The sequence below is a fragment of the Chanos chanos genome, chromosome 7 (assembly GCF_902362185.1).
Source record: "Chanos chanos chromosome 7, fChaCha1.1, whole genome shotgun sequence".
In the NCBI taxonomy this organism is placed as follows: Eukaryota; Metazoa; Chordata; class Actinopteri; order Gonorynchiformes; family Chanidae; genus Chanos; species Chanos chanos.
In genome coordinates this window covers 5,939,159-5,952,650 of record NC_044501.1, presented here as the reverse complement: position 1 = coordinate 5,952,650, position 13,492 = coordinate 5,939,159, and positions in this window count along the sequence as shown.

Here is a 13,492-nt window from a genome sequence, read left to right as displayed (position 1 = left end):
AAAAAAAAAGAAAAGCGTCAGTAACCATGACACCCTATGTTTGAAATAATGTTTCAATCAACAAGGGAGAGGAAGTTACAAGATGAAGTGAAATTAAAAAAGTGTGAAAGAACTGAGTGTTACCATAGCAATGGTACAATGTTGCCCAACACTGGATGTTGCGAGAAAAACCTTTGAGTTCACTTGTTCAAATTTGATTGTTCACACCATATCAGAAGTGAGTGAGAGAGAGAGAGAGAGAGAGAGAAAGAGAGAAACAGGACTTCACCATACTGTGACTGAGTGCACTCTTCTCTCTCTCTCTCTCTCTCTCTCTCTCTCTCTCTCTCTCTCTCTCTCTCTATCTCTCTGTCATTATGTACAAATGACTGACTCATCCCACGATGCTGTAATCACAGATCTAAGATAGTTTTGCAAGTGAAAACTGGGGGGGGGGGGCAGAGGTTCCAACCAGAGAGAACTGGTTGGAGTGAACTGTAGTTCATTTTTTGCTGATCTTAAGGCTCCAACCAAACTGACATATAGTCTAAACAGTTGAAAATCAGCCTGATTGAATTCAAAGAAATCACAGACAACTGTTCAGATTCAGATTATTAAATATTAGGCATCAGGCATCGATACCAAAGTTTTCACAACTGCCTACATGCATGTCATGTAGGCAGTTGTGAAGACATATTGATGTTAAACAGTTGATTGATTAGTATTTTTGCAAGCTGTATAACAGTATAAAAGTGTATCTGTCCTTCATTGGGAGTACTTCTTAACATGTTCATGCTTTTGCACAAGCAATTTTTTGTTTGGTGAGTACATCAGCATAAAGGCTCAAGTCTGTGTTGGATGCTCAAATGCCTGAGGCATGTTAAAAAAAAGTCAGTAACCATGACAACCTATATTTGAGATAATGTCCTACTGCTTATCTACGTATGCATTTGTCATAGTTAACACTGTAACTTTTGTACTTTGAGTGTTAACCTTCAGAAGATTAACCAAAGATCTTTTTTGTGTTTGTGTCAAAAGTTTAAACTGTATAATTAGAGTTCCATACCTGAGAAAGAGAGAGAAACTGTAACAGCTGGTGGCTGATTGCGCGAAAACACAAAGCGTCTGTGCTGTTCACGCTGCTCTGACCTAAGACCCTCCCTTTACTGTTCTTTCGTGAGTTTCATGAGGACATGCAACCGTCTCAAGTCCCACATTCAAGGAATTGAGGATCGTTAGTGCTACGGCCAAATTTCTGTCAAAGAGGCCGAGGAAATTTCAAGTCTCAGCTCAAACGTGGTTAGATGGTTCTGGAAGAACCTGTTGCTACTCCAACTGGAAGGTGACAGAATAAGTTTAGAACATTAGAATTTCCCAACTGTTGTGGTATTGTACTGGGTAGGAATAGAGGTAACATCTGTTAGTTTGTCAAAATGTGGACTTTTCGTATTGTCATTTGGATTGTTCTCTCAGGTGAGTTTTGTTGTTTTTGGTTGTTGTTTTTTTTTTTTTTTTTTTTAAGCAAGATCAAGCTTTTCGATAAATATGTTGAAAGATAGTTGTATGACATGCTAAAACTAGCTAATTACGATGGAGTTCTGCTTTGACTGCAAGCCAGAGAATAATGTTCACTCACTATGGTCATTGGACCATTGGATAAGTAAGGTTAGGTCACAGTTCATCTAGAATCCAGAACTCAAATATAGATGTTCTTAGACCTGATTACTGCCTAAACCCACGTCTTAAAAGCCAGACAGTAATCTATGCACTGAAGAATCTATTTTGGCAACTATAGCAACAAAAATACAAGAGATATATTAATGTTTTCATAGACAATGAATAATCCAAAATCAATAAATAAGCAAAAAACTACTTATATCAACTGTGTGTTCATGTGTGTGTGTGTGTGTGTCTTGTGTTTGTGTGTGTGTGTGTGTGTGTGTGTGTGTGTGTGTGTGTGCGTGTGTGTGCGAGACAGGTGAGAGGTTTGTGATGTCCCCCCAGTCACTGCGTGCACATGTAGGAGAAACAATTAATGTGACTTGCCCAGCCCGTAATTCTGGGCCGGGAACCAGAAAGTTTGTCTGTAAGAAACCATGCGGTATGAATGACGTCGTCATCATGTCTGATCAGCCATCGCATGGGAGATACACAGTGGAGAACTCAGAAACAGGAGAGTTCATTGTGACCATCAGTAAACTGCAGAAGTCAGACGCTGGGACGTACTGGTGTGGAGCGGGCGGCTCTAAATATGATGAAGTGGATGTCACAGTTGTGGGCGGTAAGATTAAGAACAAAAGTACAATAAAGTATATTAAAACAGATTCATTTATTGATTGATTAATTCATAGATTAACTGATTGATTGTTTGTACAGACCCTTGTTCCCTTTATCCAATTTCACGATCTTGCCAGATGTCAGGTTCTGGGGACCCTCTATTGATTTTCACTATAACAAAAGTAAACAATAACAACTTAATACTAACACTTCTTAACATGTTCATGCTTTTGCACAAGCAATTTTTTGTCAGGTGACTACCAACAGCATAAAGGTTCAAGTCTGTGTTGGATGCTCAAATGCCTGAGGCATGTTAAAAAAAAAAAAGAAAAAAAAAAAGGCAGTAACCATGACAACCTATGTTTGAGATAATGTCCTACTGCTCTATCTACGTATGCATTTGTCATAGTTAACACTGTAACTTCTGTGCTTTGAGTGTTAACCTTCAGAAGATTAACCAAAGATCTTTTTTGGGTTTGTGTCAAAAGTTTACACTGTATAATGAGAGTTTCATGCCTGAGAAAGAGAGAGAAACTGTAACAGCTGGTGGCTGATTGCGCAAAAACACAAAGCGTCTGTGCTGTTTACGCTGCTCTGACCTAAGACCCTCCCTTTACTGCTCTTTCGTGAGTTTCATGAGGACATGCAACCGTCTCAAGTCCCACATTCAAGGAATTGAGGATCGTTAGTGCTGCGGCCAAATTTCTGTCAAAGAAGCCGAGGAAATTTCAAGTCTCAGCTCAAACGTGGTTAGATGGTTCTGGAAGAACCTGTTGCTACTCCAACTGGAAGGTGACAGAATAAGTTTAGAACATTTAGAATCTCCCAACTGTCGTGGTATTGTACTGGGTAGGAATAGAGGTAACATCTGTTAGTTTGTCAAAATGTGGACTTTTCGTATTGTCATTTGGATTGTTCTCTCAGGTGAGTTTTGTTTGTTTTTGGTGGCTGTTTTTTTTTTCAAGTAAGATCAAACATTTTGATAAATATGTTGAAAGATAATTGTATGACATGCTAAAACTAGCTAATTATGGTGGAGTTCTGCTTTGACTGCAAGTCAGAGAATGATGTTCTCTCACTATGATCATGACCGTTGGATAGGTAAGGTTAGGGCACAGTTCATCTAGAATCCAGAACTCAAATATAGATGTTCTTAGACCTGATTACTGCCTAAACCCACGTCTTAAAAGCGAGACAGTAATCTATGCACTGCAGTATCTCTTCTGGCAACTATAGCAACAAAAATACAGGAGAAATATTAGTATGTTCATAGACAATGAATAATCCAAAATCAATAAATAAGCAAAAAGCTACTTATATCAACTGTGTGTTCATGTGTGTGTGTGTGTGTGTGTCTTGTGTTTGTGTGTGTGTGTGTATGTGTGTGTGTGTGTGTGCGTGAGACAGGTGAGAGGATTGTGATGTCCCCCCAGTCACTGCGTGCACATGTTGGAGAAACAATTAATGTGACTTGCCCAGCCCGTGATTCTGGGCGGGGAACCAGAAAGTTTGTCTGTAAGAAACCGTGTGGTATCAATGACTTCACCATCATGTCTGGTCAGACCTTGGATGGGAGATACACAGTGGAGACCTCAGGAACAGGAGAGTTCATTGTGACCATCAGTAAACTGCAGAAGTCAGACGCTGGGACGTACGTGTGTGGAGTGGGCGCCTCTACATATTATGAAGTGGATGTCACAGTTGTGGGCGGTAAGATTAAGAACAAAAGTACAATAAAGTATATTAAAACAGATTCATTTACTGATTGATTAATTCATAGATTAACTGATTGATTGTTTGTACAGACCCTTGTTCCCTTTATCCAATTTCACGATCTTGTCAGATGTCAGGTTCTGGGGACCCTCTATTGATTTTCACTATAACAAAAGTAAACAATAACAACTTAATACTAACACTTCTTAACATGTTCATGCTTTTGCACAAGCAATTTTTTGTCAGGTGACTACCAACAGCATAAAGGTTCAAGTCTGTGTTGGATGCTCAAATGCCTGAGGCATGTAAAAAAAAAAAAGAAAAAAAAAAAAAGTCAGTAACCATGTGTCACAGCCTGCACCTCCATTTTGTTTTGTTCTGTCTTTGTGCTCCTGCTCTGTCTGTCTCCGCCCCTCACCTGTTCCTGTTTGTCTAATTATTAACCTTGTTAATTTGAACCAATCCTGTTTTGCCCTGTCTAGTTCTCCCTTGTATTTAAGTCCTAGTGTTTGCCTTGTCTTTGTCTATCGTTGTTTGTGTTTTTGCACACTGTTATGCTGCACCTTTTTGTTATCAGCTTTTGTTATTTGTTTGCACTGTATTATGGTCTTCATTTTAAGTAAAGCCTTCCGTTTTATCACCGTCAACCATCGTGCCTTGCACTTGGGTCCTGCACCACACCACCAGCGTGACACCATGACAACCTAAATTTGAGATAATGTCCTACTGCTCTATCTACATATGCATTTGTCAAAGTTAACACTGTAACTTCTGTGCTTTGATTGTTAACCTTCAGAGATTAACCAAAGAATCTTTTTTGGGTTTGTGTCAAAAGTTTAAACTGTATAATGAGAGTTTCATGCCTGAGAAAGAGAGAATTGCGCAAAAACACAAAGCGTCTGTGCTGTTCACGCTGCTCTGACCTAAGGACCCTCCCTTTACTGTTCTTATCGTGAGTTTCATGAGGACATGCTACCGTCTCAAGCCACACATTCAAGGAATTGAGGGATCGTTATTGCTACGGCCAAATTTCTGTCAAAGAGGCCCAGGAAATTTCAAGTCTCAGCTCAAACGTGGTTTAGATGGTTCTGGAAGAACCTGTTGCTACTCCAACTGGAAGGTGACAGAATAAGTTTAGAACATTTAGAATCTCCCAACTGTTGTGGTAATTGTACTGGGTAGGAATAGAGGTAACATCTGTTAGTTTGTCAAAATGTGGACTTTTCGTATTGTCATTTGGATTTGTTCTCTCAGGTGAGTTTTGTTTGTTTTTTGGTGGTGTTTTTTTTTTTCAATGTAAGATCAAAACATTTTGATAAATATGTTGAAAGATAGTTGTATGAAATGCTAAAACTAGTTTAATTACGGTGGAGTTCTGCTTTGACTGCAAGCCAGAGAATGATGTTCACTCACTATGATCATGACCGTTGGATAGGTAAGGTTAGGGCACAGTTCATCTAGAATCCAGAACTCAAATATAGATGTTCTTAGACCTGATTACTGCCTAAACCCACGTCTTAAAAGCCAGACAGTAATCTATGCACTGCAGTATCTCTTCTGGCAACTATAGCAACAAAAATATAGGAGATATATTAGTATGTTCATAGACAATGAATAATCCAAAATCAGTAAATAAGCAAAAAGGCACTTACATCAACTGTGTGTTCATGTGTTTGTGTGTGTGTGTGTGTGTGTCTTGTGTTTGTGTGTGTGTGTGTGTGCGTTTGTGTGTCTGTGTGCGAGACAGGTGAGAGGTTTGTGATGTCCCCCCAGTCACTGCGTGCACATGTTGGAGAAACAATTAATGTGACTTGCCCAGCCCGTGATTCTGGGCGGGGAACCAGAAAGTTTGTCTGTAAGAAACCGTGTGGTATGAATGACGTCGTCATCATGTCTGATCAGCCATCGCATGGGAGATACACAGTGGAGACCTCAGAAACAGGAGAGTTCATTGTGACCATCAGTAAACTGCAGAAGTCAGATGCTGGGACGTACTTGTGTGGAGCGGGCGGCTCTGTGTATCATGACGTGGATGTCACAGTTGTGGGCGGTAAGATTAAGAACAAAAGTACATTAAGTATATTAAAACAGATTCATTTACTGATTGATTAATTGATTGATTGATTGATTGTTTTTACAGACCCTTGTTCCCTTTATCCAATTTCACGATCTTGTCAGATGTCAGGTTCTGGGGACCCTCTATTGATTTTCACTATGACAAAAGTAAACAATAAAAGCTTAATCCTAACCCTTACGCTAACCCTACTCTAACCAAAAATGCTTTCAAAATTAGCTTTACCAAGATGCTTTATCAGAAATAGTTTTACCAGTATATTTTATAAAAAGCAAATGTGCAATGGTTTTTAGTGGTGTTGCCTCTGTCTTTCACCCTTTTCCCAACATGTCCCCAGTACAACAGGGTTCTTAAAGTCAGCTATCTCCCTAAATTAGTAAAAACAAGTACTCACATTCTCTCTCTCTCTCTCTCTCTCTCTCTCTCTCACACTCACACACACACACACACACACACACACACACACGTAGTCATTGCTAAATTCAACAAAGATGGTAAGAGACAAGAGCCAGGCATGCTATTTCCCAGAAACAGAGTTGTACCATGAGGGACAGGATGCATGATCATACAAGGTGATCTGTGAGGACGTAACACAGGCATTTGTTTTTGCAGAGCAAAAAAGAGACACAAAACTGGTCAGAACCATTACAAAAAAACAGATACATGATATAAATAGATATAGATATGTGATGTAAATAACTGATACCATTCATGACAGTAGGCATGAGAGGACAGGACATCAGTATTCTGACGTGGAGAAGCTGACTGAGGAAATTAATGTCAGGGGGCCATGTCTCCCATCTCTGCTCTTGCACACCAAAGCTTGTTAACTGAAAATGAAGAGGAGGCCCTTCAACAGGCAACATCTCCATAATTGTCCCCAGAGATACTCTTTGAAGCTTTTTGGTCACATTTGGACCGTTTGAGAATCAGTAGCTCCAGCTGTAGTTCTGTAAGTTCTCTCCCTGACCCCAGGGACCGTGCTTCATCGGTCAATGCAGAACATCCATATGTTTTCCCCAATTTTTCTCCTCCATTTTCCACAGTTTTTCACATACATGACTGGTACAGGCTACGAGATAAAGACCTCCTGTGGCTAGTTCCTTCCTGGCATTGCAATTGGGAAGTGGTTTACTGGGCCTCTTTGTCGTGCACATTAACACCATCACTCCTAACAAATATCCTTCTCCAATTTTCTGCAGATGACGAAATTACCACAACTGTTTAAAAGACGACTACTCAGCCCGCTGTGACAGATCATACAGGTTAGTAAGAAGAACACTATTCATCGACCTTACCTCCACCTTCACTGCCTGTTCCAGCATTGGCCTTTACCATTACCTGTCTCTGTAGAATGAGTTTAAAAGGCTTCCAGGTGCACACCAGGATAGTACATGATTGTATCTCAACTTGTTACCACACCATACTACTGTCAGCCGTCAGCATTTGGCAAAAACCTGGCATCATGCCACTTATTCGACTGGTAGGATAGGTATCGGTTAACATGAACTGGTTACTCCCAAACAGGCCTGGCCAGCAATGTTGATTAATAAGCATCCCCTAAACCACTTAAGTGGGTGGCTTACATTTCCCCAGTATAGTCACTATGCTTTTGGTCAACACTGTCACCTCCTACATCAAAGACGTACATCCTCAGTGGCCTGAAACATCCTTGAGAATAAGTTTAGGGATCTTCTTTGCTGTTCTTGCTGCTTTCTCTTGTGTTTAGCCTTTGAGCAAGTGCCACATGAACTTTGAATCTGAGACCTTGTCAGGGCTCCCACACCGTCTAAAAGATTCACAAAATTTCAAGTATGTCAAGGACTTGGGAACCATGCCTTGTGTCTACAATGTATCTATGTGATGGCCTTGCAAGGTTTTCCATTTTTGATTTCACTTCTTTTTCTAGTTACATGAATGCTGAATAAATGTAAGCTTGCTACACATCTTTGTTCTTTTAAGAGGGAACCTCATGTGTCTTCCTTAAATCTTCCATTAGATTAAATGAAAATCAGGAAAGTCATTTGAATCCAGGTGGGAGCTGCAGGAGAGTTGCTGTGATTGGATGAAACGTGCCATGTCTCAGAAGCAGTGCCTGGAATTCAACACAGAGAGCTGAAAACAACATTGGTGATGTCATTCAATATTCCCAGCATGTTGGCTGCCACGCCCCTCCTCTTAAAGGGACAGGGCGGACAAAACGAGCCCTGTCGCCACTGCCATGAAATGTCTTTTTATTCCTCTCCTTTTTTTAAAAAAAAAAAAAAAAATCTTTTTAACAGTTTTTATGCACTTTCTGAATTCCTTGGAGACTATTTTTGGACTTGTAATAAACTGTGATAAACCTGCTTTCCTGTTTCTGTTGTGTCTCTTCCCTTTGTATTTTTTCAGAGGTCCTGTTCCTCTATCTAGAAAGATTAGGTGACAGAGTTGACTTCTCTGTTGGTAGTGATTAACTGTAACCCAGGCTTAAGTGTACTATGACCTGTCAAATATTACACACATGTCCATACAAGGACTTCCTCATCTTCTCCTGCCCTCTGATTGGCTCTTTTTGTTCTTTCTGTTTCTCACCACCCCCTCAGATTTTCTGTGGATCAGTATCTGCAGTCAGTAGCACATCCAGGGCTGAGTTTTTTAGACAAGGATTAAGCCCAATCCTGGACTGAACTCCATTTTGAAGAGATTGTCCATTTAAAATGGATTTATTCCAGGACTAGACTCAGTCTTTATCTCTCAAACTGTGGTCCTGATACTCAGTTACACTGGGAAAACTCACAGTAGTCACTGTTTCAACCCAGTAATCACTAACTATAATACCATACACCATTTCACCTCTGAATTCACACACGCTGCGTTGTGCTTATTCGGAGGTGAACGTGTACATTAGCTGAACGGACGATTATAACATGCGTCCTGCTTAACCTTAATGACAATGCTGAACAAGTAACCATTTTTAAAAATTGTTAAAAACTCATGGTGTCATAACTCAGAGCATAAATAACATAATATACTGGGGTATATGAATATGAATTAAAATATCATTTTGTTCATTCTCAGTTTTGCAGAGCTTTGTTGTTCTTCATGCAAAAGTTGTTATTTTGTGTTAAATTTATATATTGTTCAGTTTGGAGCTGCTTCTGTTTTCTTTCAACCCAAACCAAGCTGAACTGTGTCCCAAAAACCGACGCAATTGCTTAAAAGGGCGAACCGTTACACGTCTAGTGGAAACTAAATATAACTAAGCACTTCTTTCAGCAACATTTGGTAAATTAGGACTAGATCTCCTCACAGCATGGAAGTCAGAATTGTTGATCTTTTTCACGATGATGAACAGCGTTTCAGTTTTAGAGTGCCCTCTAGAGGAATTCTACTATTACAGCAAGAAACTAACTTTCACAGTGCAGTGCATTTCACGAGGGTTACAAAAGGAGTGTAGGACAGTTATTGTACGTATTGCTAATGAATTATTGAGGAAGTCAGGAAATTTGGAGCATTTGTTGAGCACTGTCTGTGCACACTTCTTATGGCAAGTAAACTGAGAGGAGAGAAACGTTTTGTTTTGAGGTATAATGTTTGGTGAATTCAAAGGTGTCTCAGCTTTTTAAATCTTTTCATCTGTGAGTTTCTCCATGACAAACCCACAGTATCCTGTGTCAAGCCATTCACACAAAGACTCTCTATTGGGGGAAACTGTTTGGTGAAAACACTAGGGATTGATTACCCTCTACTTGGTCTTGATTAACCCCTGCATCAGCACAGGCCCAGAAAGTCAAGATCTCTCCTGTTTGGTTAAGGAGTTTTACAATGGGCCACTGAGCAGAGTAAAGGGGAGGAACATTTTATGTCTGTGTGTTGAGTTATTGCTACATCATCAACTGATATGAAACCCAAGTAGTGCAGGAAATTGCTGTCAATGTCAGTAACAAATTAAGACAGGAGCTGGAGCCATGTGCTCAGTGCTGTTTGATTGCTCCTCTGATGTTAAGTAAAGAGAGGAGGCAACCTGAAGTTTGTGCTGGGTTTCGTCATGTACTTTCCCTCCACCTGGAGGAAACCCATGCAGTCACAGGGAGAACATGCAAACTCCAGACAGAAAGGACAGAAACCTTCTTACTGTGGGGCGACAGCGCTACCTACTGCCCCACCCCCCGCAAACGAAAAACAATCAGATGTGATGTCCTCTTTCCATATCATGAATTTATTTGTTCTTTGAACAGAAGGAAGAGGAGAAGTGACATGGCTGCAGAGCAAACCTCAAAACAGGAACTACACACACACACAGAGAGAGAGAGAGAGAGAGAGAGAGAGAGAGAGAGAGAGAGAGAGAGAGAGAGAAAGAGAGAGAGAGAGTGAGATGAAACACTAGCTGTTAGTCAGTTCTAGTGTTTCTGAGCTCTGATCATTCCCAGTGAGAATTTGCTCCAACTGGGTCAGGGTGTAGGTTCCAAAAACGAGACCAGGAAGTGCACATAAAGTTCACATAAGGGTAGCTGCCCTGTGCCAAACACGTACCGTGCTTCACTGACTTTGTCCTTAGTCTGAGAAAGGGTAAAATAAGCCCAATGTGCTCCGTAGGTATCTGGTGTGAAACTCCTCTGGCAACATCTTTGAAATGACCCTACTGGGAATAAGGGTGATAGCAGTGCTGTGATGAGGAGTTATGTTCAAAAGCTGGACATTTACTGTGCTTTTGCTTTTTTTCCTCCTCTTGCTTTACTAATGTTGTCCAGGAGTGTCTGTAAAGGAATGTCATAGGCGGAGGTTCAGGGCACCAAGGTAGTGTCCAGAGACGGTCTAGACTATCTAGACCAGAGGTGGGCAAATCCAGTCCTGGAGGGCCGGTGTCCTGCCGTTTTTTTTTTAACCTCTTAGCTACCTGTTGATTTTCACTTTAAAAAACAGGTGTGTATGCTCCTCAGCCAATCAGAGACTGTATTTAGTTGGTTGACAAGAGAAACAGCAGGACCATGGCCCTCCAGGACCGGATTTGCCCACCCCTTATCTAGATGGTCAAGACTATCATCTCTGTGGCACAGCTGAGAGTGAACAATACGCTAACAAAGAGAAGCAGTGTGTTGACACGAGAGAAAAAACACAGGCAGACAACATCCACTACGCCAGTATACATTTTCACCAACCTGCTGGAGCCCAGAGGTGAGTCACACCCTGCTGTTCTTCTCAGAGCATTTTCTATTCTGTTTTTTTTTTTAATTTTTAATTAAAGAGCATATTGTTTAGAGCAATGGTTCTTCAACCGACCTTTTACAAAAAGCAAAGTCATTTAGAATATGCCAATTTAAGGGAATTTAAATACGGCTTATAGAGTGTCGGGCAGACACTGTGCAGCTCTCAGAAAGAAAAGGACATTTGTTAACCTTCAGTGTTCCTTAGTAATTAAAGATGCAGTTGTGTAAACTCTCTCCCTCTTTTTCACCTTCCCTATCTATTTCTATCACCCTCACTCTGCCTCTCTATCCCTATCCCCTTTGATCTCAGTTCTCTCTTCATGGCCCAGGCCTCCCTGCATGCAGGACCAATGCATATCAAAGCAGAGGACCACTCGCTGTAACACCTAACAGACGTCAGGCTTGATGTTTTAGGGCAGCTAACCCCAGACCATTTGCTCAAATGCTGATAATGTTTAATTGTGAGGGAGACTAGATCACCCCGGGAGGTTAGTTTCCCTTTGAGAATGGAATTCAGACCGTGTCACAGGCCCCATCTGCATTGCTCCACTCGGGCACAAACTATGTAGAACAAAAGAAAAAATGAAACTAACCATACGATATTATCAGTTAAATATGCATAACTGTTCGTATAGTCATAAATGCGCGGTAAAACTTAGAAATAGCCAGGAGCCAAGTCATGAGCCGCTAATTGTATGACCATCGGTGTAATTGTGCTGTTTTTAATGGTAAAGAGACCATATTTGGTCTTGTTCGGGAGCATAAAATGCGGTAGATTCGAGTAAGCGGACTAATTTACTATTCTTTAATGGGAAAAAGTTATGTAAAATTATTTCAACCGAGCTCAAATTAATACTTCCCAAATTCCAAGGAGTGTCTCCTTTCAGACAGAGACACCCCCAAAAGGATAGCAGCACCCCCCCCGTCTGCAAATCAGATAAAAATGCCAGACTCTCTGCTATCCTGTAGGTCAGTTCAGCTGCGCCAAAGTTCAGTTCAGCTGCGCTAAGGTTCAGCTCCAGTTAAGCTCCGGTTGTATCAGCCGTAATGTAAGTCCATCCGTTCTGTCCTGCTCGTCTCCACGAAGAATCGACCCAGGCTCACCGCTACGGAAGATCCGTGACGCTAAAAGACTTTCCCGGCACCTACACGAAGTCCTCGCTCACCGTCTCCTTCTGCCAACCTCGGTAACTCCGATCTCTCATACCTGAACGTGGCTGGGCCTGCTCCTCTTCTTCCTCATCCCCTTTCTCTCCCTTCCTCACAAGCCCTTTTTGCGTGTAACTCCACTAGAACATGCACTCAGGTAGTTTCTTTTGGTTAAGCGTGCCTTCTCGTGAGTAAGTGCCTCATGCTCGCGTAGTTTGTTCATTCATAAATACTTTAGGTAACGAGGATACTGTTATTGTCTACCGTTAGTTGTTGGTCTTCTTGTTAGTAAATTAGATGCTGTTGTATGTGTGTGTATAGCGGACGTGCCTTAATTCCACCTGATTTCCAATTTATTCAACATTAGATTCATTCTGTACCGTTTGAATTTGATCGTTGTAATAAACGTGTACGTCTGTATTCCTACTCTTTGAGTACGTGATAAATTATTTCCTAGTTACTGAACTTAGTTAGCTAGAAGTATTGAATTCGAAGAGTAGTATTGTACCTGCTACTTTAATGCTGTTATTTATTATATGTACGGCTAATGAAGAGTTATTCAGAATAATTTCTAGGTTCAGTGTTCAGAGCGCTGAGTTATAAATAGAGTTTTTCAGAATATCTGTGATTTCACTGGGTTCAGGTTCCAAAATAAGGCTATGGTTACAGCAAAGTGATATTAGTGTTAAGTCTAATATTCACAGTGAACCATTAACCAGATTTTCCTCATACCATTGGCATGACAAGAGACTTGAGCAGGTGAAGAGGACATGAGAACATCCAAATGTGTCACTGACAGAGAAATGTCCAAGCTCTTGGCAATGATTCTTTACAGGACCTCAGACAGGTTACTCCCATCAGACAAGCTGTTTGCATAATGCAAATTTATGGTACTATACCCATGACAGTTTCTCTAATGGAGCATAACTGCACTGGTGTCAGACGTAGTTAGTCATAAAATCATTGAGGCTGCCTAGTGCTCAGCCAAATCTCACCTTAACCCACCTGAAACCCACTTAGACTCAACAAAGACATCTTCGCTGGGAAAGACCGAACAGTTTTGAAGGTACCGACAATCTTACATGCCTGAGACATTTTGTTTTGTTTTGAC